Raw genomic sequence first — 26,361 nt, forward strand, 5'->3', positions numbered from 1 at the left:
AGCATCCTTTCTTGATTAAAACTCTTTACAGTGTAGGGATAGAGGGCACATACTTCAGTATCGTAAAAGCCATCTATGAAAAACCCACAGCGAGTATCATTCTCAATGGGGAAAAACTGAGAGCTTTCCCCCTAAGGTCAGGAACGTGGCAGGGATGTCCACTATCACCACTGCTATTCAACATAGTATTAGAAGTTCTAGCCACAGCAATCAGACAACAAAAAGAAATCAAAGGCATCCAAATCAGCAAAGAAGAAGTCAAACTCTCACTCTTTGCAGATGATATGATACTCTATGTGGAAAACCCAAAAGACTCCACCTCAAAACTGCTAGAACTCATACAGGAATTCAATAAAGTGGCAGGATATAAAATCAATGCACAGAAATCAGTGGCATTTCTATACACCAACAACAAGATAGAAGAAAGAGAAATTAAGGAGTCAATCCCATTTATGACTGCACCCAAAACCATAAGATACCTAGGAATAAATCTAACCAAAGAGGCAAAGAATCTGTACTCAGAAAACTATAAAATACTCATGAAAGAAATTGAGGAAGACACAAAGAAATGGAAAAAGGTTCCACGCTTAGGGATTAGAAGAACAAATATTGTGAAGATGTCAATGCTACCTAATGCAATCTACACATTTAATGCAATCCCTATCAAAATACCATCAACTTTTTTCAAAGAAATGGAACGAATAATCCTAAAATTTGTATGGAACCAGAAAAGACCCCAAATAGCCAGAGGAATGTTGAAAAAGAAAAGCAAAACTCATGGCATCACAATTCCAGACTTCAAGCTCTATTACTGTCATCATCAAGACAGTATGGTACTGGCACAAAAACAGACACATAGATCAATGGAACAGAATAGAGAGCCCAGAAATGGGCCCTCAACTCTATGGTCAACTAGTCTTCGACAAAGCAGGAAAGAATGTCCAATGGACAAAAGACAGTCTCTTCAACAAATGGTGTTGGGAAAATTGGACAGCCACATGCAGAAGAATGAAACTGGACGATTTCTTTACCCCACACACAAAAATAGACTCAAAATGGTTGAAAGACGTAAATGTGAGACAGGAGTCCATCAAAATCCTTGAGGAGAACACAGGCAGCAATCTCTTCGACCTCAGCTGCAACAACTTCTTCCTAGAAACATTGCCCAAGGCAAGGGAAGCAAGGGCAAAAATGAACTATTGGGACTTCCTCAAGATAAAAAGCTTTTGCACAGCAAAGGAAATAGTCAACAAAACCAAAAGACAACCAACAGAATGAGAGAAGGTATTTGCAAATGACATATCAGATAAAGGGCTAGTATTAAAAATCTATATAGAACTTATCAAACTCAACATCCAAAGAACAAATAATCCAATCAAGAAATGGGCAGAAGACATGAGCAGACATTTTTCCAAAGAAGATATCCAAATGGCCAACAGACACATGAAAAAGTGTTCAACTTTGCTCGGCATCAGGAAAATCCAAATCAAAACCTCAATGAGATACCACCTCACACCAGTCAGAATGGCTAAAATTAACAAGTCAGGAAATGACAGATGTTGGCGAGGATGCGGAGAAAGGGGAACCCTCCCATACTGTTGGTGGGAATGCAAGCTGGTGCAGCCACTCTGGAAAACAGTATGGAAGTTCCTCAAAAAGTTGAAAATAGAGCTACTGTATGACCCAGCAATTGCACTACTGGGTATTTACCCCAAAGATACAAATGTAGTGATCCGAAGGAGTACGTGCACCCCAATGTTTATAGCAGCAATGTCCACTACAGCCTAAGTATGGAAAGAGCAAAGATGTCCATCGACAGATGAATGGATAAAGAAGGTGTGGTATATATATACAATGGAATATTATGCAGCCATCAAAAAACCCGAAATCTTGCCATTTGCAATGACGTGGATGGAACTAGAAGGTATTATGCTAAGTGAAATAAGTCTATCAGATAAAGTTATGTATCATATGATCTCACTGATATGAGGAATTCTTAATCTCAGGAAACAAACTGAGGGTTGCTGGAGTGGTGGGGGGTGGGAGGGATGGGGTGCCTGGGTGATAGACATTGGGGTGGGTATGTGCTATGGTGAGCGCTGTGAATTGTGTAAGACTGTTGAATCACAGACCTGTACCTCTGAAACAAATAATACATTATATGTTAAAAAAAAAAAGAAGATAGTAGGAAGGGATAAATGAAGGGGGGCAAATGGAGGGGGAGATGAACCATGAGAGACTATGGACTCTGAGAAACAAACTGAGGGTTCTAGAGGGGAGGGAGGGTGGGGGATGGGTTAGCCTGGTGATGGGTATTAAGGAGGGCACGTTCTGCAGGGAGCACTGGGTGTTATATGCAAACGATGAATCATGGAACACTACATCAAAAACTAATGATGTAATGTATAGTGATTAACATAACATAATAAAATTAAATTTAAAAAACAGAATATATGAATGACAATAAATGCATGTGAGGGGTTTCTATGAGGCTATAAATAGGCATGCCATAAAACTAGAATAAAACAGAACCTTCTTTGTGGATTTCTTGTAAGTATTGAGTTAATTCATATTAAGGCTTAAAGTATTGCCTAAAACATACAAAACACTCAAGAAATGCTGTCTATTGTTAAAATCATTTTCTTATCATTCTTCATCATCATCATTATCATCATCATTGGAACCAGAACCTAAAAGTCATCAGGGTTTCAGGCAGCTGCTCTAGCTTCAGTCCTTGATTGACTCCCATCTCTCACCTGTTTCTTCTCTGCACCTCATTCTCAGGATGCCTTTCTCTTTCTACACATCAGCTTTCTCCTCCTCTGCTACTTGTGTTTTCCAGGCTCTGACAACTCTGAATTACAAATATCCTTGGATTGACATGCTAAACTCACCTGCAGCTTCACTGTCAGCTGGAAAATTCTCTTCAAGTTCCTGTCATGAAAGTGTTGGTTTGGTCCAGTTCATTCTGCACTGGCCAGAGGTGGTTAGATAGCCAGCCTATGACTCCCCTTGGGTCAGATGTCCATCCCTGGTCCAATCAGCTATGTTTGGGTGAGGGTGGGTGGTTTTCCTTGGAAAGGGGTGTCAGGGGGAGAGATACTGAGGCTTGGTTTGGGGGGATGGGGAACGAGACCCTGAGGATGCAGTTGGCAAAAGCTGTTGCTTTACTATCAGGGTGAAGGTAAAAGCTAGAGATAAAGTGTGCCTGAATTTCCATCTGGAGACTGGTTGAGGTTCCAGCTTGGAAGAACTGTAGAAAGAAGTCAGGACAAATAATATTACCAATAAATACAACTCTGAAAATTAGACATTCCACCTACAGTTAGGGATCTTCCATCATGTGCACAGACCCTTATGGAGACCTTCATATTCAGAGTTATCAAACACCATTGAGCATTTACCATGTAACATGTTACTTATAATAATAAATATTAGTATTATTATTATAAAAATTGACATTTACTGGGTGTTACCATGTGCCAGGTAGTAAGATAAGGCCTTAACATGCATTTCTTATTTAGACCTCACAACAAACCTGGGTCAGACGGGGAGTCCCTCAAAATGCCACACAGCCTGTATGACCCAGACAGAAGAAGTCTTAGTAGATGCCAGCTAGACACAAGAGACAGGTTTAACATCAACTCTAGATGTGGTTTGTATTATTATTACCATTAGTAAATGAGGAAACTAAGACACAGAAGGGAAGACATAGGCTGGCAAGTTATAGTGCTGACTATTTGAAGCTAAGGCATATAATTCCAGAGTTCTCACATCCTTACCTACAAAATTTGGAGCTGTGAAGAGTCAACCTTATTCCTGAATTACCCAGAATTGAAGTAATGGTACCCACCAGCCACAATATTAGTTGGATTATGTATGGGCCTATAGCTGGAGTTTTTATTTATGCAAGGACAACTGTTTTCATGTCCCAGGATAACAGGAATGCTAATCAATTCCTACTTCAAGATCAGTCCAAACACTGGACTTCAGTCCAATCCTTGCAGCCTTTGCTGAGTGTCCCCACTCTGCTCCATATACAGAATTAGAGATACATCTTCCTTGATGTAACAATACTTTGTAGGTACCTCTATCAAAGCATTTCCTACATTGCATTGAACTTAAGTATATTACACTTCCCCAAGAAGTGAACTCCCAGATGTCAAGGACTATGGCTCTTTTGACTTTGTGTTCCAAGTATTACTATAACATTTAGGACATAGTAGATGCCCTACACGCATTGCTGAATGGATGAAAGAATGAATGAATGGCTGACATAACAAATTTCTCATGGTAGAAGGCTATGTTCTTATATCATTCAATCATTGTGAAGAGACAGATAATGTCACTAAAAGAAAGGCAAATATCTAATAAAATTTCCATTACATTTATTTATGATTTATGTATTATTTATTATTAAATTCTATTACAACTTTAGGGAAAAAATGATCAAATTTATTGACAAAGAAGATTATAAAAATCATCGATCTTAAAATATACCATGACATTGTTTTAAAATCTCTGTGAAAAACATAGCTGTTTTATTTTTTTTTTTAATTTATTAGGTGTTACTTCCTCCTTCTCCTGTCTCTGACTTTACCTTTCCCCACCCCATAACATCACGCAGCACTAAGATGCCACTTCATTTATTTAGATTCCATTTTAGTGGATTAGTCATTTACCTAATGGAGCTGGTCTCTCTCGTACAGAAAGCAAACATATTGAAAAGTAAATACAACTGAACAGATCAAGTAACTACGTCCGGTGGCTGCACCTGCCATTCAGACCCTTTCCATGGGCAATTTGAAAAATATCTGGCAAATTTCTGTATTTACCTTCTGAAGGTGGAGTAGAAAGAGCACTGGAACAAGAGTTAGGAAATCTGGGTTACAGCCAGAGCTTTGATCTTAAGAGCAGTGTGACTGTTGGCTTGTCACTTTCCTCTCTGGGTCTCATCTTCCTGGTCTCTAAATGGAGGGTTGGACCAAATTCCCTTTAAAAGTCTTTCCAATCTTAAAATTCTACAATTCATTCATTTAATAAATATTCACTCAGGACCCACTCTGAGTAAGACACTCTGTAAGGCATTGCTGGGGATACTGAGTTGCAAGACAATATGGCTTCTACCCTGTCTCAGGGCTTGAAAATAACAGAAGCGCAGACATAGGATTGAAAACAAGCTTGAAATGTGTGTTAAATTCATTTGTTTTAAGGCTATCTATTTAGTCTGCTACAAATTTTCAAAGGATGGTCTTCATTATTAATCCTACGGATTTATACCTATTCACTCATTTAGTTAAACACTTGCTGAATCCTAAGTAATCTAGGAACCTCCTCTAAGGACAATTAAAAATGAAAGCCATAAATGAGAGAAACACTTTCCCATGATGGATGCATCTTTTTCTCTTCCTTCTCCTTCATTTGACTCATGGAATTTAACTATTATTTCAAGTCTTAGAACATGAAGCACAGGATTCTCTAGCCTCTTTCCTCCAATAAACCAACAAAGGAACTAATTGTTAACCTTCTCCTCATGAGCTTTCCAAAGTCAGCACCAGAACCTGGCTCTGAGACCCACCTGTTCTGACATGGGAAAATGTGAGGACACTGCAAATTGCATTTGTGTTTCACCTAAATTTATTTACTTCCATTTGCAGTATGAAGCATTTCTCCAGACTTCATTTCAGTCTTAATTTTTAAAACAGAAACTCTTGTATCAATAGCTAAGTTGTGTTTTTTACACCAATATAACCATGGCAATATCTTTTTTTTTAAAGATTTTATTTATTTACTTGACAGAGAGAGAGACAGCGAGAGAGGGAACACAAGCAGGGGGAGCAGGAGAGGGAGAAGCAGGCTTCCCGCGGAGCAGGGAGCCCAATGTGGGGCTCGATCCCAGGACCCTGAGATCATGACCGAAGGCAGACGCTTAACGACTGAGCCACCCAGGCGCCCAGCAATATCTTTTTTTTATAGTATTAGTTTGCATAGGAAAGTTCATCCTGTGATATATTATTTTTAATATATTGCCATACTTCAGTCGGTCTAAAAAATTGTTGTTTATGACAGTTTCCAAATTACTTCTTTTTACTGCTAAAAAAATCTTAAAAGGTCACTAAACACAAAAATTCTAATTCCAAGAAGTCATTTTATCCCACTAACCATCTGCAATAAAATAAGTTTCAGATGTGTACTCACAAGATATTGCCACCCTAACATTTGGAATAGAAATATATGGCAATCAATTTGGGTTCGGTGATTAAACATCTTTTTTTAAGAAATAAAAAACAATATTTTAGTAGCTACTTAGCGGAAAAATATATAAAAATCCACATGTATACAAAAACTATGTTTGTGATGATTCACTCTCCAAAAAGATTCACAATAAAATTATATTGAATATTAAATTTTCCTGATATATTGAAAGGAAGTTTATTAATATAGATTTTACTTAAATTCAATTTTAGTGGCACTTACCTATTATGGTAATTATGATCTCCAGTATTATTATATTATAATACTCTTATTTTACTACTTGTCATTTACTGTCATTTAATCATAATTAACTCTCTGGATTTCTGTGGGAAATCCTGAGTATCTGAATGTTATGGAAAACCCTACTATACAATGTATTTGAAATTATGATGGAAAAAAAAATTTTGAAAAAGACAAGTAGTTGGCAAATGTCCCCATGCTGTACATGCCGCAATCTCTGCAAAAATGTTCTCAATAACCTTTTTATAATCATTAAAATAATTTCAATTAGATGTTCAAGAAGTAAAGCCTTGTTTTATTCAGTGTCCTACCATCTGCATTTTAAAAATCTACCTGAAAGGCATATTAATATTATAATTATACACTTAATGATCTATCATGCCCTTACAAGTAGAAAATGTTTCTTTTTGTTAGCAAAACTTTATCCACAATAAACTTAACAATGTACTGACAATTATTCTTCGTTACTAGATTTAATTCTATGAAAGTGCTTAGGTTTGTCCCTTTTTCCCAGCTGTAGAGGACAAAGTAAAGTCACTTAGGTTTTGTTAGAAAAATGATTGCTATTTATGGCAATGCCAGAAGAGAAAGAACATAAAATGAATGTGTTACATCAGCAGGAAAGATGCACTTGAGGGCAGTGGCTTTCAATATTCGTTGCACATTAGAATTACCTGAGAAGCTTCTAAAAATCCCGTTCCAGAGGCTACACTCATTCTAATTAAATCAGAATCTCCGGGACGTGTGGCCCAAGCACCAGTATTTGGTAAAGCTCTCAGAGTGAATTCAAATGTGCAACCAAGTTGAGAACTTGGGGCTATAGGGCATACAACAAGAAGAAAGAATCTGACCTTTGACTGCCTTCATATCTCTCATTTCCAGTAGACCACATTTCTGAGGTGGCCAAATAAAACATTCAGCCACCTGGACCTTTTGCTCTTAAAAGTCCTAGTCCCATAACAGGCAAGGGCCCCAATGCCTGGCCGGCTGGGCTCTTGGGCTGGTGTCAGTCTGAGAAGGGTTCTTCTAGGGAAGAGCTGTGCCCTCTGAGAAGATGGAGGCCATCTGCTCCAAGTCCCTCCACCAGCAGCATGGCTTCCCCTCTGAGGTCATCTTCTTCACATGGCTTGGTCCATATGTAGCTTGGCTCATGCATGGATGTTTAGACAAGGGTAGTGATGGTATCACTCCCTGTACTGCAGGAGTCTTCCCATGCGTTCATTTTTAGCTCCCGAAGACCTGTTCCGACAACTGCCTATCAATTCCAAGTTTATCTCTTCCTCTAAGCAATGCCCAGCATTCGTGAAGAAGAACACAGAGGTGAAAAATACCTGAATTAATACCAAGGTGGAATTCTGACCAAAAATGGTGCTGTAGACATATCATACTATACTGTAAATAAATAACTACACCAAAATGTCCTTTCTTGTCCTGACTCCAAGGCCACATAAATAGCAATTTTTTACTTGGACACAATGTATTTTCACTCTTTTCCCCACTTCACTCCCAACCCCTTTTAATGCCATCAATGTTCTCCATTTACTTCTAGAGATTTATCCAGTGTGTCAGGATACACCATCTTCAAACTAATATTCCTGCTAAATAACCAATGATAATTCCCAAATACATAAACATCTTTTTAGGTCTTTATCTGAGGTGATTTCAAAAGCAAGTGTTATTTCATCTTTTCAAAGAACATATTTATTGGTAAGCAGTAAACAGAAGCAAAGAAAAAAAAGAAAGAGGCTATTTCCTATTTCCACCAAGTATAAAGGACAAATGTAATTAATAATTGTCTGAAATGAATAGAATTTAAGTAATCTCAGAGGATTGATATAAAGAATGTATTTTTCAAAACTTGAGCCCCATTCCAACAGTATAAAAAGCATCTAACACTATTATCTTGAGATAAGAAAAATTCATTGGAAACAGACATTAGAAAACCCACCTAGTGAAGAAATTACAGGTGGTTATTTGCTATACAACCTCAGGCAAAATTATTAATCTCTCTTAGCTTCAGGGTTTTTACTAGTACAGTGCTGATAATTCTTGAGGGACATAATTGCTTCACAGAAGAGCATGGCTATGGAGTCAAAAAGAGGTGTCATTGAATTTCACTTCTGTTAAATACTGGCTGAGCAATTACAGACAAATTAATTAACCTTTCTGAGCTTCACATTTTTCATGTGAAAAAGAGTGAAATAATCCCTTAATGTAGACAGTTATTTAACATATTAATAAGATAACATGTATAAAGTGCCTGTTTAAATGCTGTGAGTACTCTAAGCACTTTATAATTGATACTGATTATTATTTCTCCTAAAGTTGGAAGCTACGGCAAAGATTAGCAATTGTAAGAGCCAAAAACTGGGCCAAAAATTCTTAATTTGTTCCATAAATATATATTAAGCCTTGATGTATGGAAGCCACTATGGAGAGATAAAAATATAAATGTATACAACATTCCTTTGTCCGCAATTAGTAATAATTTAGAACAGACATATGACACTTATACAAATTACTATTGGATCAAGCAGTATGTTGGCAACTAAGTGTCAGCACCTGCCCAGACCAAGTGCCTTAAGACAGTAGAAAATGAGAAGTTTCCAGATAGAGCAATTTAGATTCTAGAGGGAAGAAGGGGCCTTTCAGTTGGAACTTGAAGGAGTTGGATGGGCCAAAAGGACATCTAGGCAGGACAAATATGAATTAGTCAATAAAACAGCCAAAAGAATGGACAGAGTTTACTTAATTTGGTCATATTTCTGACAGAACAGGAGTAGCAGCAGTAATTCGATTGCTCACCAATTATTATAAGTCATTCTAAAATTGTCAACTTGATTCCAGGTTATAGATTCAGTCAAAGTAAATCCAAAATAAACTAATATTTTAAAAGCCAAGACATAGAAACATTCTATATAACTCTAAGAAATGTCATTTGAGAACATTGTGGCAGAAAGATGCCATGTGACTAAGGATATCAACTCTCCCTGTACCAAATGAAATTGAATTGTCAGTTTCTTTTAAGAGAACATAACTGGAAACTGAAATGACTCCTACAAAGGAAGTTTCATTGGATAAACATTTGCCATATATTAATTTACCTCTTTAACAATTAATTCTATTTTAAGAGGGCAGGATTTAAAGGATTTGGAAGAATACCAGAATATATTCAAATGATCTTGTGCCATATGACTCTGTACCATATGTGATCAAACTTAATTAAACTGATTAAAAAAAAAAAGATGTCATTGTTTGCCTACAGTGTGGATATAACCCTCGGAACCTAAACATTCCAAATATTGGAAATGAAGTCATAAAAGTAGTTCAACCGTGCAAAGATTTAATATCTTTTTAAAGAAGTAGACCTGAGAGAAAGGGATTATCTGTTCATATGGTCAGAGTAAACAACCCACTTTTGGGCCCAACAGATGGAGGCTTTGAATCTGGGAAGGAGAAAGCAGAGAAGAATAAAAATGTAGAGCTTAAAATGACCATTTGAACTATGTTTTAGAAAACCTTCTTCCCTACTCAGTGTGAGCCTGCAGGCTCATCGTTACAGGTATAAGGAAACACGAAAATCCTCTGGGTCTGAAATTTCTGAGTCTATATTATTTATTCATCAGTAGGAAGGCTTGGTTTAATATGCATAGTTAATCTTATAAAAACTGAATTAAGTAAAATTATCAGATTTTGTTTTCTCTACTTTCAATAATTTATTTCAGTTCCTTTAATATTTTTCTTGCTAATACTATGCTTTGCAAGAAACAAGAAATTTTTATGATCTTTAAAAAAGAACCAACTGTAAAAATCAATATTTGATAAGAAATTTCAAGCCTGGGAATTCTTAACTTGGTCAAATGAAGGTCTCTTTCTCACAATTTTCTCAAAAAAATTATTATCAGTAGTCTCATCATGTTAATATTTTGAGTTAACATTTAATCAAATGATATTGAGAAAATGTACTCGAAATGTACATATAACACAACACAACCTAAGATAGCTAAGTGCCTTGAAGTGTCTGCAGTTTTCTTGAAAAATAGAGCAAAAACAAAGATTTCATTGTTCCCTGACACCATAAAATAATTTGGGTCCTGTCTAATATGCTATTCATTTTATGTCAAAGAATTTTTTTTAAAGATTTATTTATTTATTTGTTTGTTTGTTATTTGAGAGAGAGAGAGAATGCACACTCATGCATGGGAGGGGAGGGGCAGAAGGAGAGAATCTTGACTCCCCCCTCAGCAGGAAGCCCTCCGCGGGGCTCAATCTCGCAACCCTGAGATCATGACCTGAGCCAAAACCAAGAGTTAGACACTTAACCAACTGAGCCACCCAGGCACCCCTCAAAGAAATTTTTATATTATGAGCATATCATTTATGAAATCAGTATTTCTTACACAATTCCAAAAAGTAGCTATTCATTATTCCATTCAGAGATAAAGTGTTGAAATGCTGTGAGGTTGAAATGAGAAAGCATAAGTGAAGCTCTGACCCTCTAGTTCCCATGACTACCCCTAGGCCAGTTTGCCTTCCCTACAAACACCCCAATTCTTTCCTCTTTTCTCAAGAGTTCTCCCTGCTTTAAGATTAACCTAACCCAACACCTTCTCTCTGGGACTCTGCCTGATTGGCCCTAGTCCAGGTGGGCAAGTTTCTTGACTACTCTGTATTTATCTCTAGTGGTTTGACTTGGCTATACAGATTGGGAATGTAAAATTTTTATTAAAATGGTCATTTAGCCATAATGAGCTACTTCAGACCTACTTATAAGAGGAAAAAATAACTAACAGTTCTTAAGTGTTCATTGGGTGCCAGGCTCTGCTCGGTCCTATTGTATGGATCATTATTCCAGCCTCTTAACTGGTATGTGCTATTATTATTCCCATCTTACAGATGAGGACACTGATGCTTGAGAGAAGCAATCTACCTAAGGTCTTGCTGAAGGCATTTGCAGTGAGAGAGCACTTCAACCCAGGTCTTCCTGACTTCAGAATCTGTCCTCTTAATCACTGTGGTGTACTACCTTTCCTTAGGGTTTTATTCTATGCGCAAGACCTAGAACTCCTTTGAGATGTAAATTCAAAATTTATAAGAAGCATTTATGAAAAGAAAACAACTTCATTGTCTTTTTAAAACAATGAATTGGTTTATCTTATCAAATGTTTAGCCATTATATAATGAATTTTTAGCATACACTACCCTTATTCATATACGTATATGGTGATGTTTAACACTCATTAGTCAAACATCATGACCTGACATTACAGTAAGTCAACAAAAAAGTACTTGAAAGAGTTTGATTTATTGTTTTTTTAATTTAAATTCAATTAACCAACTTATAGTACATCATTAGTTTCAGATGCAGTGTTCAATAATTTATCAGTTGCGTTGCTGGAGGGGAGGTGGATGGGGGGATGGGGTAATTGGGTGATGGGCATTAAAGAGGGCACGTGATGTGATGAGCACTGGGTGTTATACACAACTAATAGTTGATTTAAACTATCTAACACAGTCTTCATAGCTAAATGATAATTCAAGTCAAGGCAAGGCAATTATTCATTTAAGGATTCCATGTGAACAAATCAGTTTTAATTTGAAGATTAAGTTGTCTTTCTTCCAAACTTTTTTAAAAAAGATTTTTATATATACATATAGGTATACACATATATGCATATGTAATATATATATGCACATACATACATATTACATAATATATAAAAAAGATTTTATCATTCCTTTGAGAAACATAAAGATGTAAGAGTGACCTTGATAATTCCAAAGATTAAGGAAATCATGAAGGACATGGATTTTCAGCTGTCTTGAGGCAATCTCTTGGGAGCCAAACAGAAATGAAATGAGAGTCTGGTCTGGCACCCTCTAGCTGTGGGACTTTACACAAGCCACTTAACTCCTTTGTCTCTTCATTTCTCCATATATAAAAACTGATTTATTGAAAGAATTAAATGTAATTATGTATGTGAAAGTGCCTTTAACAATGTTTGGTACTTAGTTGGCTTTTTAAAAGAAATTGATTCCTTTTCTCTTTCTTTTAACATTTTACACATATTTGTCGAACCCCTACTAGGGTTCTACTCATGGTTCATCCCCTGGGAATACAGACATTGAAGGCAGAATGGAACCCCCCAAATAGTCTGCAGTTTAATAAGAATGATCAGAAGACCAATGAACAAAACACAACATAACCTGTGTTGCACAGACGTGAACACAGACTAGGGTGAAGACCCAGGTCAGAATGGGGACTTTCTGAGAGGATGGGTCTGCGGAGGGTGGTCCAAGCTTGGGAACACTCCCAGAGACTGAGGGGGACGTTCTTCACTTTGTTTCTCCTTTAAACCTCACAACAAACCTGCAAGTTACTTATAACCCTTCCCACTTTCCAGATGATGAAATAGTAGGGCCTGGAGAATGCTTCCCAATGTTCACAAGTATGAATACCAGAGAATAAATAGGGATGGCAATAATAGGCTACCATGATTCAAAGACACGGCAAAAGAGAGTAGTTGGCTAAAACCAAGTAGCTGGGCCAGAATGTCAACATAAGTGAAGCAAAAAACAAAAATCAACTCTCTCCCAGGCTGGAGTGAGTAGAGTTCTAAAGACACCAAAGGCCTTATCAGAAGTCTTTGGAGTGGTGAAAAGTTAGGGAATGCCCTCAGTAGCTAAGAAAACCTCCTCATGTTATCCCACATCTCTCTTTTCCCTGGTCCAACTCAATCCAGGAGAGAAGGCAGGCCCTCACAAGAGGCCACTGAATAAACAGAGACTACCTAGTTTCAGTACAGCTTATATTAAATAAGAGAACAAACTCAAACACACAGAGTGGACAATATCAAGTGATGCAAATCAGTCAGCTTTATGTTATCATACTGAAAGACTAATATTACCCGTTCGTTAGGAAACAAAAGCCAGGGTGAGTGAACAAACCAGTCAACCCTTAGATTTTCTTGCCTTCCAGGAAAGAGTTACATATGTCAACATTGACTCAGCAGGGCTGGTTGTTATTCAGAAAGAGAGCCACGTTACACCCACAAGGTTTTGTTCAATTTATGACAATGTTCCCTATAGAACATCAGTCTCTGCATAGTTAAAGTCATGATCTGGGTTGAGGTAGACAAAATTTTTTTCCCACTTTTACAAAAATTAAATCTGTGTGTGCGTGTGTGTTTAATTTTATAAAGGACTCTAATATATTTTATTTCTAAAATGTCAGTTAAGACGCTGAGATAAAAATGCAAAGAGGTTTATCAGCTCCTACAATAGAGATAGGGCTTGCCTTAGGCATGGCATGACTGGCGGTTCCAGTGACATCACCAGGCCCTGGTTTTCCTGTCTCTTAGATCTTCTCTCTTCCATGTTGGCTCCCTTCTCCTCTCATTGTTGCAAGATGACTTAAGCAGCCCCAAACCTCATACCTCTCACCCTCACATCCAGTAGGAAAGGCAAACATTTTCTTCAACAGCACCAGAAAAGGTTCTGAGATACAACCCAATTGGTATAGCTTTGCACTCTGCCCACCCCAGAAGAAAACAATCATTATGAACACAGGAATGCAATATGTTGATAATCCAGGGAAGGGAGAGATGAATAATGAATACACAGTGTTCATGAAATATAGTTTGAAATATAGTTCAAGCGTTTTTCAAAGGAGAAAAGAAAGAGAATAAAAGCAAATCAAGCTGGTCTTCAAGGGGCTGTTAGGCAAAAGGGAGTGTCACCATCCCTGTAGAGGCTGATTTATAGCAGTCACACTACTTCAATAGCAAGCTTTATTTTAAAATGATGGGTCATTTTGTTTTCACAAATGTCACTTTTTCTAATCACTTCTCAGAATCCTTCACCAGATATTTCTTCTTTGCCATTCCCTTGAGTGTGAGTGCACTTTCAAGACCTGTCCTGGGGATTCTTTTATCATTGTGTATATATCCCTGCATAAGTCCATCCACTTCCATGGCTTCAAGCATTGTTTGAATCCATATCTCAAATTCAGATCCCCTCTTTGGTGATCCCAAATAACACCCCTTTCTGGGGCTCTTGAGTTGCACTCACCTAATATTTATTAAGTATCAGCAATATGCCATTCACTACTTGATATGCTATGGGTAACAGCAAAGCAAAAGCAGGATGTGGTTCCTGACCTCAAAGAGTACTCATTCTGGGATGGAAAGTGGGCACTGAGTACTTGCAACTGTAATTAATGCTATGACAAGAGAAGAACAGGATGGACCTGTGGTCTCCAGATCCACATAGTGAACTGCTTGCTGGATGCCTCGACTCAGCATTCTCTAATGTCTTCATAACTGCAAATGATATTTCACCATCTTCTCCCCAAAATCATGTTCTATATTTGGTGTTCCATTTAATGAAACCACCAATCACATAATCTCTCAGATTGGAAGCCTCAACTCTTGCCTCTTCTCTTCTCTCACAGTTCCCTAAATCTTACTCTCAGTATGCTAACTCTAGTTTCAGTGAACTTCAGACTCCTTGAATTTGATATACTCTTTCACATGCTACTCCTAACCCCTGGAATCATCTTCACAATTCATTCTTCCCTTCTCGCTTTCTACTTCCAAGACCCTTTGCATGAACCTCTCAACTTACTTTACTAGAAACAGGACATTAAGCTATACAATATCATGGATCAAAGTTTTTTCTATTTCCTGGCTGTAAAAAGGGCACTTAGAATATGGCATATTATCATTAAATACAAAATGAATAAATGAATGAGTAAATGAAAGATGTCTTCCTACCATTTCCTCCACTGGATTAAAATAGTATTATTGGTAAGCACTTCGTATCAGGTAAGACCCCATCTCCACTATGCGCTATGGTGGTTTTATGTTGCGTCAGCTTGGTTAAGCTGGAATTACACTTCTCAGAATCCCCTTTCTGTATGGTCCCTGGGTAGAGTTGGTCAAAAAGAAACTTGTGGGAGGTTTAGAAGGCAGAAGTGAGGCAGTAGCAAAATTCAGGTGGCAAAATTCAGTTGCACGGGTATCAGCAAGTTTCAGTTTGTTCCCACTGCTTGATTTGCAGACCAAAAGCAAACCTAAGCCCATCACTAGGAACCTGGCTTCAGACTCACAGAACAGTGCCCACAGAAGGCAAAAGGCTTCTACACCAGCCCCCTTCACACCCTTACCCCAGGAGCTGAGAGTACCGAACTTCCAGTATTCTGCAAGCTCCAATTGGTCCATTGGTACCTATGTCTCATGATGGGTGATGGGTACCTCTTCTCTGACCCTCCAATTCCCCTTTACAGACCTTCAATCCCCAGCTCATTCCATGTTGTATAAAGTCCATGCCTACAACACATTCCTTAATCCATATAATTCATAGAGTGTTCTGCTTTTTTTTAACAGATATAAACTATTTATTGAATATTTGCCACCAAATACTGTTAAATACATTATCTGGCAGTAAATTGTTTTCAAGTTAAAACTTAAGACACAAACACTAATATTTACAATTCTTTTAAGGAATGTTATATAGTGACACATCAAGGCATAAATTCTTTTGGTATATAATTCTTAAAAAATGATACTAGCAAAAATGATGGGAAATCCTCAGCATGAGATTATGATTAAGCTATGTTTTACAAAAATATGGTAAAGATGGCAATAATCTTATTCAATATCCTGGATTCAATCCCTTCAGGAGAGACTGGTCATTTAGACAGTCAAACTTGAAAATATACAGATAAGGCAGGTCAAGACTGCCACTGAGAAGTACATCTCTTAACATGTTCATCTAGGAGGCCACAGTTGGGAAGATCTGAAGTATCGAGTCAGTTTGATGAATGAGTCGGTTGGCACTTACAAACATATTTATTGCCTTGCCATCTTTAAAAGAGGTTTTCAGAGTGTCCATGAAACTTCTGGACTACTTTACAAGTTCTTTCTTTTGGTGTTCAACTGCCCTGGAGTTCTGGTACTGATATTTCTTGAGGATATTATTCACTATATCAAATTATTTTATTGTGTTAGTTATATCCTTGATCGTCTGCAGAAATCTTGCTCTGTCACTGATCTCATGTGAGATCTTACTAAGAATCTGTTTAGGTCCTCATGCCTTTTAATTTGGTCCTGGAATTCTGGCTTTGGAGGTTCAATCATATACTCTTCTATGTCATCAACTGCCGTTCGAAGAAGGGACTCTGTGAATTAATGTCTACATTATTTTCCTTTAACATTTTCATAATGATGTCTTGTATGAAACCTTCATTTTCTTCCTTGATCTTTTTTTTAAGATTTTATTTATTTATTTGTCAGAGAAAGAGAGATCACAAGGGGTGGGGGGAGCGGCAGACAGAGGGAAAAGCAAGCTTCCCACTGAGCAAGGAGCCCAATGCTGGGATCATGACCTGAGCCAAATGCGGATGCTTAACCAACAGAGCCACCCAGGCATCCCCTCTTCCCTGTTCTGACACATGGAGTCCTTGTGCTGAGCCTGTACCCAGGGACTTTTCTTTAGTTTGCTTTATATATCTCCTACTCTAAAGAAAGTTTCTCAAACAAAGAAATAAAAACTTGACCATGTACTGTCATTATCTCAACTAATTTTGAACATGGCCTGCATAGTATAACATCTACTAGGAATTAAGTACGAGCATTGATAATGAGAATACTTTACATTTACAGTGTATTATAGTCTTTTTAATGTTTTACCATATATCAATTAATCTTCACAATTGCCACTAAAGCATGTGTATTGCTCCCTACTGTGTACACAGCACAGTACCAGACATTTATCAGTCTGTCTAATCTTCACAATGTAAAGAAATCAAATTTTCATATGTGATGAAATAAAAATATACTTTTTCTTTTTTTAAAGATATTATTTATTTGAGAGAGACAGACTGAGAACACAAGAGAGAGTGAGCACAAGAAGGGGGAAGAGCAGAAGGAGAGGGAGAAGCAGGTTCCCCGCTGATCAGGGAACCCTATGTGGGGCTCAATCTCAGGACCCCAGGATATGACCTGAGCCAAAGGCAGATGCTTAATGGACTGAGCCACCAATGTGCCCCCAAAATTATACATTTTCTTAATAATGGCCATCAAAAAGCCTTTTAGGACAAAAACTATATGGGGGCAGGGAGATATCTTGATAAAGAGCTTGGAATAGAAGTTGGAATCTCGAAGGTGTGGATGTTAGCAGGAACCCAAGGAAAATAAAGATGGTCAAGGAAATGGGAGAAAAGGAGCACAATGGGGTGGAATTTAAATGTAGAAAGGGTGTCCAGCAAAATCTCACTGATGTGACCATGAGAGATAAGCACCTTAAGGGACTCTCAGAAAGCCAGGAGAGTTCTGGAATTTTTATATTTGAGCTCGTTTTATTTGTATCGCAAGGAACAGGGAAATCCTAGGTGTCACATTATTCACATACAGTTACGGAAATTGAGGATAAAAAGAGGAGCAACTTAAACTCATAGAGCTGGACATAAGTTTGTCCGACTTGAGCTTCTACAATGGGTCTGAGGTCATAGGCATATAGTCCATCCCAGACATACTTGACTGCACGTCCCCTCTTTCGGCTAGACCACCTATGACCCCTTAGGAGGGGGAGAACTAACCTGAGCCAAGGAAGAGTTAGCAAACCTGTTCCCAGTGTCAAAGCAGAGCCAAGAGCAAGGATAGCCCTGCGCATTCCATGGGTGAGCTTCCTCTGAAGTAGTCTAAGGGATTGACAGCAACAATGTCTGATCTTCTCTTCCCTGCTCCCAAGCTAAAGAGTGGTGTGAGCTCCCCAGATGTTAGGGTACAGGAAGGGAAGGTGCCTTAGAAATATTTCCAGAATATAAGAAACGCAAAGGTTGGGTGCCTGGGTGGCTCAGTCGCTAAGCGTCCACCTTTGGCTCGGGGTCATGATCCCAGGGTCCTGGGATCAAGTCCCGCATTGGGCTCCCACCTCAGCAGGAAGCCTGTTTCTCCCTCTCCCACTCCCCCTGCTGTGTTCCTGCTCTCGCTATCGCTGTCTCTGTCAAATAAATAAATAAAACCTTTAAAAAAAAAAAAAAAGAAAAGAAACACAAAGGTCCTGGAGACCCTTGGAAAGAAATAGGTTAGGGGCCCACTTCCTTTTCCAGCCAAATGAATGCCTAGAGGGGAGACACAGAGGAACCTTGGCCTATAGGAATAAATGAGGAGCTGTGTTCCTAAGAGGAGCTGCGTCTGGCTGTATTCATTGCTGAGAAATCCATGGAAGCCCCAAGGGAAATCCCTTTGGCTTATGAAGACAGCTCAGCTGGTGTCTTGCATGTCCACCATCCCTGGTTGTGTAAACCTAGATGCTTGAGGAAATAAAACACCCATAATGAGCAACAGAAGTTACCTGTGCTGGGTGCTTATTACATACCAGGCACTGTCCTGAGGACTATCAAGCATTATCTCATTTAATTCTCATGAGCCAGCTATGAGGTAGGTTAACATGATCATACTGATTCCACAAATGAATACATAGAGAATGAAAGGAGTAAAAAATAATTTACAGACTGTGTCAAAGACCCCTGGTAATACAGAGCATGGCAAGGTGCACTGGAATGAGTTGACTTTCCCCATCACTGAGAAGACAGGATAATGATGTCCCTGGACTGACCTGATAGAATGGGACATACCGGGACAAATAAGCAACGCACAACTTCTCACTGGGAAATTTGATGGAGATGGAGGGTGAGAAACATGGGGAAGAGGCCTAGACCATGCAGCTATACGGTGGAGCTTAGGTTTCTAATTAAGGGTTGCAGTGTAACCAAGTTTTAACATCCAGGCAGCTGGCTTGGGTGTGGGACCTGCATCTTCAGTTAGTGGGGCATTGAAAACAGTCATCTTTTGGCCAGTGGAATTGAGAGCCCAGACTGCCTACACGCCAACCCTGGCTCTGCCATTTAGTAGCTTTGTGACCTTGAACACTTTGGAAGAGGGGATCGTAATAGCATCCCTTTTACAATATTATGAAGATTAGATAAATTGTATTTGTGTTAGCAAGTATCAATTCAAACCTGGCAGCCTGACACCGATATCCTATCACCTGCCGCAGGCTGACTCTGTTTTCACCCTTCACCCTCCATGTCCCCACACCACAGACCTAACATTCATCAGACTCATATATGAAAAATGATTGAAAGGTACCACCTCTGAGACTGTGTTCAATGCGATTACGATTACTCTCTCTACTCCCTGGCTGGCTCTACCACAGTTTAAGAGCGGCTTTAGAAAAAAAGAAGGTGTGTCCAGAATCAGCACTAGGGTGAAGAGAGTGAGATGCAAAGAGCTCAACACTGAAGGAGGCACTTACGCTCAGGATCACGCAAGTACCTATGTCATGGCTTTAAAGAGAAAAGCTGGAGGGCTAGGATTTCAATATTTGAATTCCTGGTGGGTGTACAGTTTATATAGGAGTTATTAACTTTTTAGGTAAGTTGTATTCCTCAAAAGTTGTTAAAAGGAAAAAAAATAGCTTAAATACAGTAGGTGATCTTGCTAGTTAAAGGAATTAACTTATGAAAGCATTTGTAGAACCAAGAATCCATTGGCAAGTAATTTATTGTTTACCAGCAACTGAATTTTCCTTTGTCATGTTCACTCTCCCTTTAAAAATTACCATGTGTTATGCATGTGATATTTGCTTTCCTGATAACAGAAGAGAGAAATTCATGTAAGGATTTCTTTGTATTTTTTTTTGCATGCAAGAAATGCAGCATTGAGGAAGTAAAGTATCAAAGGGTCTCAAAGAAGTGCCATGAATTTTTCTACATTGTTGCAAATGAACTAGGCTCAAAAAAAAAAAGTCTTTAAAAGATACAACAAGGCTGTATGAAATCTACAAGAATGAGTCTTGCTAGAATTTTGGCTGCTGGATAAATCACAAAGAACCATCTTTTATCTTTTTAAAATCTCCTTTTTTTTCTGTTTTATAAGTGTTTTTTTCAAAATAGTGTTCTCTTTTTCCTCCTTGAGTTCATTCTGTGATTCTTTTTTTTTTTTTTTTTAACTTCTTGAGTGGAACACTTAACTTATTAATTTTTTATCTTTCTTTTGGGCATATACATTTAAGACTACAGCTTTAGCTACATCCCTCAAGTTTTGCAATGAATGTTTTCCTTCTCAAGTTCTAAACATTTTAAATTTTCATTATATTCCTTCTTTGTTTCATAGTATATTATGTGTGTTTTTTAAATTTCCAAGCATGTGGATTTGGAAAGAGGGATAATCTTTCTGTCCAATTGTTTTGTTTTGTGGTTGAAGAATGTGGCCTGTGTAATATTAATCATGATATTTATTAAGTTTTCATTTGTGACCTTCTACAGATTCTTATTTTATAAACTTCCAAACATCTTTATAAAATATATTCTGTAATTGTTTAATGAAGGATTCTCTCTGTATATTCATTAGATCAACTTTGATCATCGTACTATGCATGGGATTGATATGTTAAAATTGTCCCTGCAAATTACAGATTTGTCAATTTCTCTTTGCAATTCATTCAGTTTTTGCTCTATGCAGTTTTAAGGGTTATTTTCTTAGGGAAATACAGATTCATGATTTATATACTTCCTGGTGAATTGTTTTCTATGTAAGATACTTTTTTTTTTTTTTTACTAATAATGCTTTTTGTCTTAAAGTTTATGTAATTTAACTTAATATTGTTATTCCAGTTACATTTTGATTTATAAATGCATGGTATATCTTTTTCTAACCCTTTATATTAAAATTTTCCTCATAACTGGATCATAGGTACACCTCTTATTAAAAAAATAATTGAATGGTTATTAAAAAATAATTGAATGTGTTACTATATTTGTAGTTTTTGTTTTTAAAGTGCAATCCAGAGATTCTGGGAAGATGATAGTGACGGTGGCAGTGTAGTTTTGATCTTGTTTGAATCCCCCCCACTCCGGACATTAAAGCAGTCACAGCAATTAAATGGCAAAACCAAAGATCCATGTACAAAATTACAACAGAAGTAGGCAACAATGTATCCCCCAATACAAGCAAATGGAGACAAACCACCAACAGCCACAAGACACACATGGTATTAGCATCTGTGCAGGACAAAGTACAGGAAAGCAAATAGTGTTGTGTCTAATGTTGATCAGAACCCCAAAAGAACTGATAGTTTTTTATTAGGAAGCACAGTGGGCCAATTTGAGATAACCAGATGTAACCAAGAATGAATTTTTCTCTCTCTAAAACCAAGTTACTGAAAAGGTTGGAGCAGTTTAACCCTTATGAAATCTCAATCCTGAAATGGACTTCCTTTCAATAAAGAAACCATGCTGCGGAGAAACTACTAGAAGTAGAATAAAATTGAGCAATTTAAGGAAAATTAAGATTAAAAAAGAGAAGATTCAGACCAAAGGGGAGTAAGGAAGACAGTCAGAAAATCTTAGGGAGCAAGCAGCCATATTTTTTAACATTACATAAAAATAACAGAAGAGGGAGCTTTGTGACATTAGAAAAACTTTCCTGAATCCTGCCTCAGTCTGAAAGGTCAGGATAACTAATTTCATATAAATATGGGCAACAGAGAAGTATCAAGGTCAAATCCCATATAATGTTATAAGAAATGAGGCAATAAGGAGCATAACATTTCTAGAGATGATGAAAGCCAGAAAAGTATGTCCACAAACAGATCAACATGGAACTTACCATTTCAAAATTAGTTAAAACCCATTAAGAAAATTATATAGGATATGAAAAAAAATAACATGAATCAGAATTTTTCAAGCTGAGACCTAAAATAACAGAACTCAGGAAAGAATTAAACATAAAAGAAAATATGCTTTAAGAAATTAAGAGTGAAATAGAAGAATACTGGTGGAAAAAACACACAACAAATGAATTAAAGGAAATAGAAAATGAAAAGGATTTTTTTAAATCAGAGGAAATAAAGATATTAAAAAGGGTTAAAGGAAAGTGACAGATACAAAGATGGACAAAGAAGATCTAACATACAGATATTAGGAGTCCCTGACAACTAAAACCAGAGCAAAAGAATAGAACAAGTACAAACACTTTTAATTAAAAAAAAAAAACTTCCTCTGAATTTTTTTTAAATGTTTGAAACCACATATTGAAACATCATACTGACTACCTGATATTACTGACTTAAAATGACCAATATCTAAGAAAAATCCTAGCAAAATCAACAAACTTTAAAGAAGAAGGGGAAAAAATCCTTTGGGCATCTAGTAAAAAAGATCATGTGACTTATAAAGGAAATATATTAGATTTATACCAGACTTTTAACAGCAATATTTTATTCCTAAAGAAAATCGATAGCATCACTAAGATATTTAAGCGACGAAAGTATGAGCAACAGTTTTCATACTCATTAAAACTGACTTTAAAGAATACCAGACACAGATGAACTGTTATCAACATGCAAGATCTAATGGAATACTATTCCAAAGGGCCCTTCCTGAGGAATTTACTACAGAGGAAGTTTCAAACAACTTAAATGAATGGAGGCCTAAGACTAAAGAAGAGCTTGAGGGACAGAGAATTTTATGTAATAGGCGGATGCTCTGATAATGTAGATATCATAATGTAGATCAAAATGTGATCAAAATGGCAAGAAATATGTCACATACCAAAAACCTGGAGCAAATGTATGTTTCATGATAAAGCATTCAATTTGAAGTCATGAAAAAGTCAGAGATGCCCCATCACCACTTCTATTCAACATTATACCAGGGCTCAAACCAGTACAAAAGTTTAAAGGCAAAAAAATACTAAAAAAAAAAAAGTATTAAAAAATGTTTTAATTCAGACATGATGGTCCAAGAGATGATACAAACTATTAGAACTAATAAGGATTTTTAAAGTTCTGGATATAAGATCAATGTCCAAAGAAATGTATGTTTCCTTATATCAACAAAAACAATCAGGAAGCTTTGTGACAATAGAAAAGCTTTCCTGAATCCTGCCTCATTCTGAAAGGTCAGATAGGTACCTTTGATAATAACATCAAAACCTATATGACACCTAGGAACAAACATAAGTCAAGATGTGCAAAATTTTAATGGAAAAAAAATTATAAAACTTCATTTAAAGACACAAAAAGTGGTTAAAATAAAAGGAAAGATACCATATTCATGGATGGGAAGATTCAACATTATAAACATATCAAGTTTCCTCAAATTAATCTTTTTTTAATTTTATTTTATTATGTTAATCACCATACATTACATCATTAGTTTTTGATGTAGTGTTCCATGATTCATTGTTTGCATATAACACCCAGTGCTCCATTTAGTACGTGCCCTCTTTAATACCCATCACCAGGCTAACCCATCCCCCCAAACCCCTTCCCTCTAGAACCCTCAGTTTGTTTCTCAGAGTCCATAGTCTCTCATGGTTAGTCTCCCGTTCCAATTCCCCCCTCCTTCATTTTTCCCTTCCTACTATCTTCTTTTTTTTTTTTAACATATAATGTATTATTTGTTTCAGAGGTACAGGTCTGTGATTCATCGGTCTTACACAATTCACAGCGCTCACCATAGCACATACCCTCCCCAACGTCTATCACCCAGCCACCCCATCCCTCCCACCTCCCACCACTCCAGCAACCCTCAGTTTGTTTCCTGAGATTAAGAATTCCTCATATCAGTGAGATCATATGATACATGTCTTTCTCTGATTGACTTATTTCACTTAGCATAATACCCTCTAGTTCCATCCACGTCATTGCAAATGGCAAAATTTCAGTTTTTTTGATGGCTGCATAATATTCCATTGTATATATATACCACATTCTATATGCTGTCTGCAAGAGACCCATTTTAGATGCAAAGACACTGCCAGATTGAAAGTGAAGGGTGGAAAACCATTTACCATGCTAATGGACATCAAAAGAAAGCTGGGGTGGCAGTGTTCAAATTAATCTATCAATTTAACATAATTTTAATTCAGAGCAAAACTTGCTGAAGCCGTCCTTCCTCCTCCCTTGGCATGCACGTGTGTGTCCTTAGGCTGGATCCCTTCTCCAGGCACTGAGGCAGCTGTGTGGAAGACCAAGTCCTATTCTGCAGAGAACTTTCTTCCTGGTGAGTGGCCTTCACTGGATGATATATATATTTTAAAGGTTTTTGAGTTTGGGGGAGTCTAGCAGACCTGCAAGAACAAAAATTACTCTTCAGGAAAATAAAATAAACCAACGTATCCACAATGTCCATTGTAGAGTCAGAAATTGCTAGACTTGCAAAGAAACAGGAAAGTATCATCCATAGGGAAAGAATTCAGTTGATAGAAACTGACCAGGAGATGGCTCAGATATTAGGTTTAAAATGCAAAGACATGTCAGCAGTTATGCTGATGAAGTTTAAAGGCTTGATGGAAAATCTAGACTTAATGGTTGAAGAGATAAGGGAATCCCTTAAAAAGGACCTAAAGGAAATTTTAGGAGTAGAAAGTAAAATACCTGAAGTGAAAAATGTAAACAACTCCAGTACCAAAAGGGAGTGGCCACAAATAAAAGGTTTAGCCACACAAAAAAACAGGGTTGGTGGAGAAAATAGAAGGAGCAAACTCTGAAATAGCTGAAGATACTGAAAATTTGACTTTTAAAAGAAAAGAAATAAGTGAGCTGAGTAGCAAATTAGACAAAGCTGAAGAGTACAGTATGAAAAAAGTACCGAATTGTCCCATGATGAATCACAAAATGACAAAGTCATGGAAAGTATGGAAGAAGCCATAAGCAATATAGACAACACTTGTGGAGATCGTAGCATCCATACAGAAGTAACACGAGAGAACTAAAAGATTGGAGAGGATGAACTGGTCGAAGAAAAAAGAGAGGAAAAATCCCTCAGAATTTAAAGAATAAAGAGAAAATTCTAAAAAACTCCAGAGAAGATGAAGGAGCAGTACTTACCTTGATGGCAGACACTTCGTCAGCAACATTGGACATTAATAAGCAATGGACTAATGTTTTCAACATTCTGAGGGAAGATGATTTTGAACCTAAAGTTCTATGCCAAGTTAAATTAACATTTAAGTGTGATAGTGAATTAAGGACTTTTTCAGATATGCAAAGTCTCAGCAATTTTATTAGCCAAAACCGTTTATGAACGAATTACTGAAAGATGTACTCCCACAAAAGGAAAAAATAAAGAAAGGAAGAAGGTATGGGATTCAAGAAAAAGTGGAAAAAACTCCACTAGATTCAAAGCATGGAGCTGAGGGGAAGCCAGTGATGGCTTGAGCTTTCTACTTGTTAAAGAAGTAAAGATTGATGAACTAGATGAGGTGAAGAACTTAGAGACTCAGGAAGGAGAGTCTTCAGAGCTGGAGGAAGAAGGAGAAGAGGCTTCAGAGAAAGACTCATTTTAGACCCAAAGACACCTCCACGTTGAAAGTGAGGGGGTGGAAAACCATTTACCATGCTAATGGACACCAAAAGAAAGCTGGGGTGGCAATCCTTATATCAGACAAATTAGATTTTAAACCAAAGACTATAATAAGAGATGAGGAAGGACACTACATCATACTTAAAGGGCTTATCCAACAAGAAGATCTAACAATTGTAAATATCTATGCCCCTAACATGGGAGCAGCCAATTATATAAACCAATTAATAACAAAATCACTGGGTGATGGACAATGGGGACGGTATGTACTATGGTGAGTGCTGTGAATTGTTTAAGACTGATGAATCACAGACCTATACCTCTGAAACAAATAATACATTGTATGTTAATAAAAAAAATCAAAGAAACACATCGACAATAATACAATAATAGTACGGGACTTTCACATCCCCCTCACTGAAATGGACAGATCATCTAAGCAAAAGATCAACAAGGAAATAAAGGCTTTAAATGACACACTGGACCAAATG

General features: G+C 37.3%; 1 pseudogene; it reads right to left on the bottom strand.

Annotated features, from left to right (window-relative positions):
* Positions 1–16,269: 16,269 nt before the first annotated feature.
* On the bottom strand, positions 16,270–25,431 carry LOC118542702 (programmed cell death protein 10-like; annotated as a pseudogene).
* Positions 25,432–26,361: the final 930 nt, after the last annotated feature.

This window comes from Halichoerus grypus, chromosome 6, assembly GCF_964656455.1.
Source record: "Halichoerus grypus chromosome 6, mHalGry1.hap1.1, whole genome shotgun sequence".
In the NCBI taxonomy this organism is placed as follows: Eukaryota; Metazoa; Chordata; class Mammalia; order Carnivora; family Phocidae; genus Halichoerus; species Halichoerus grypus.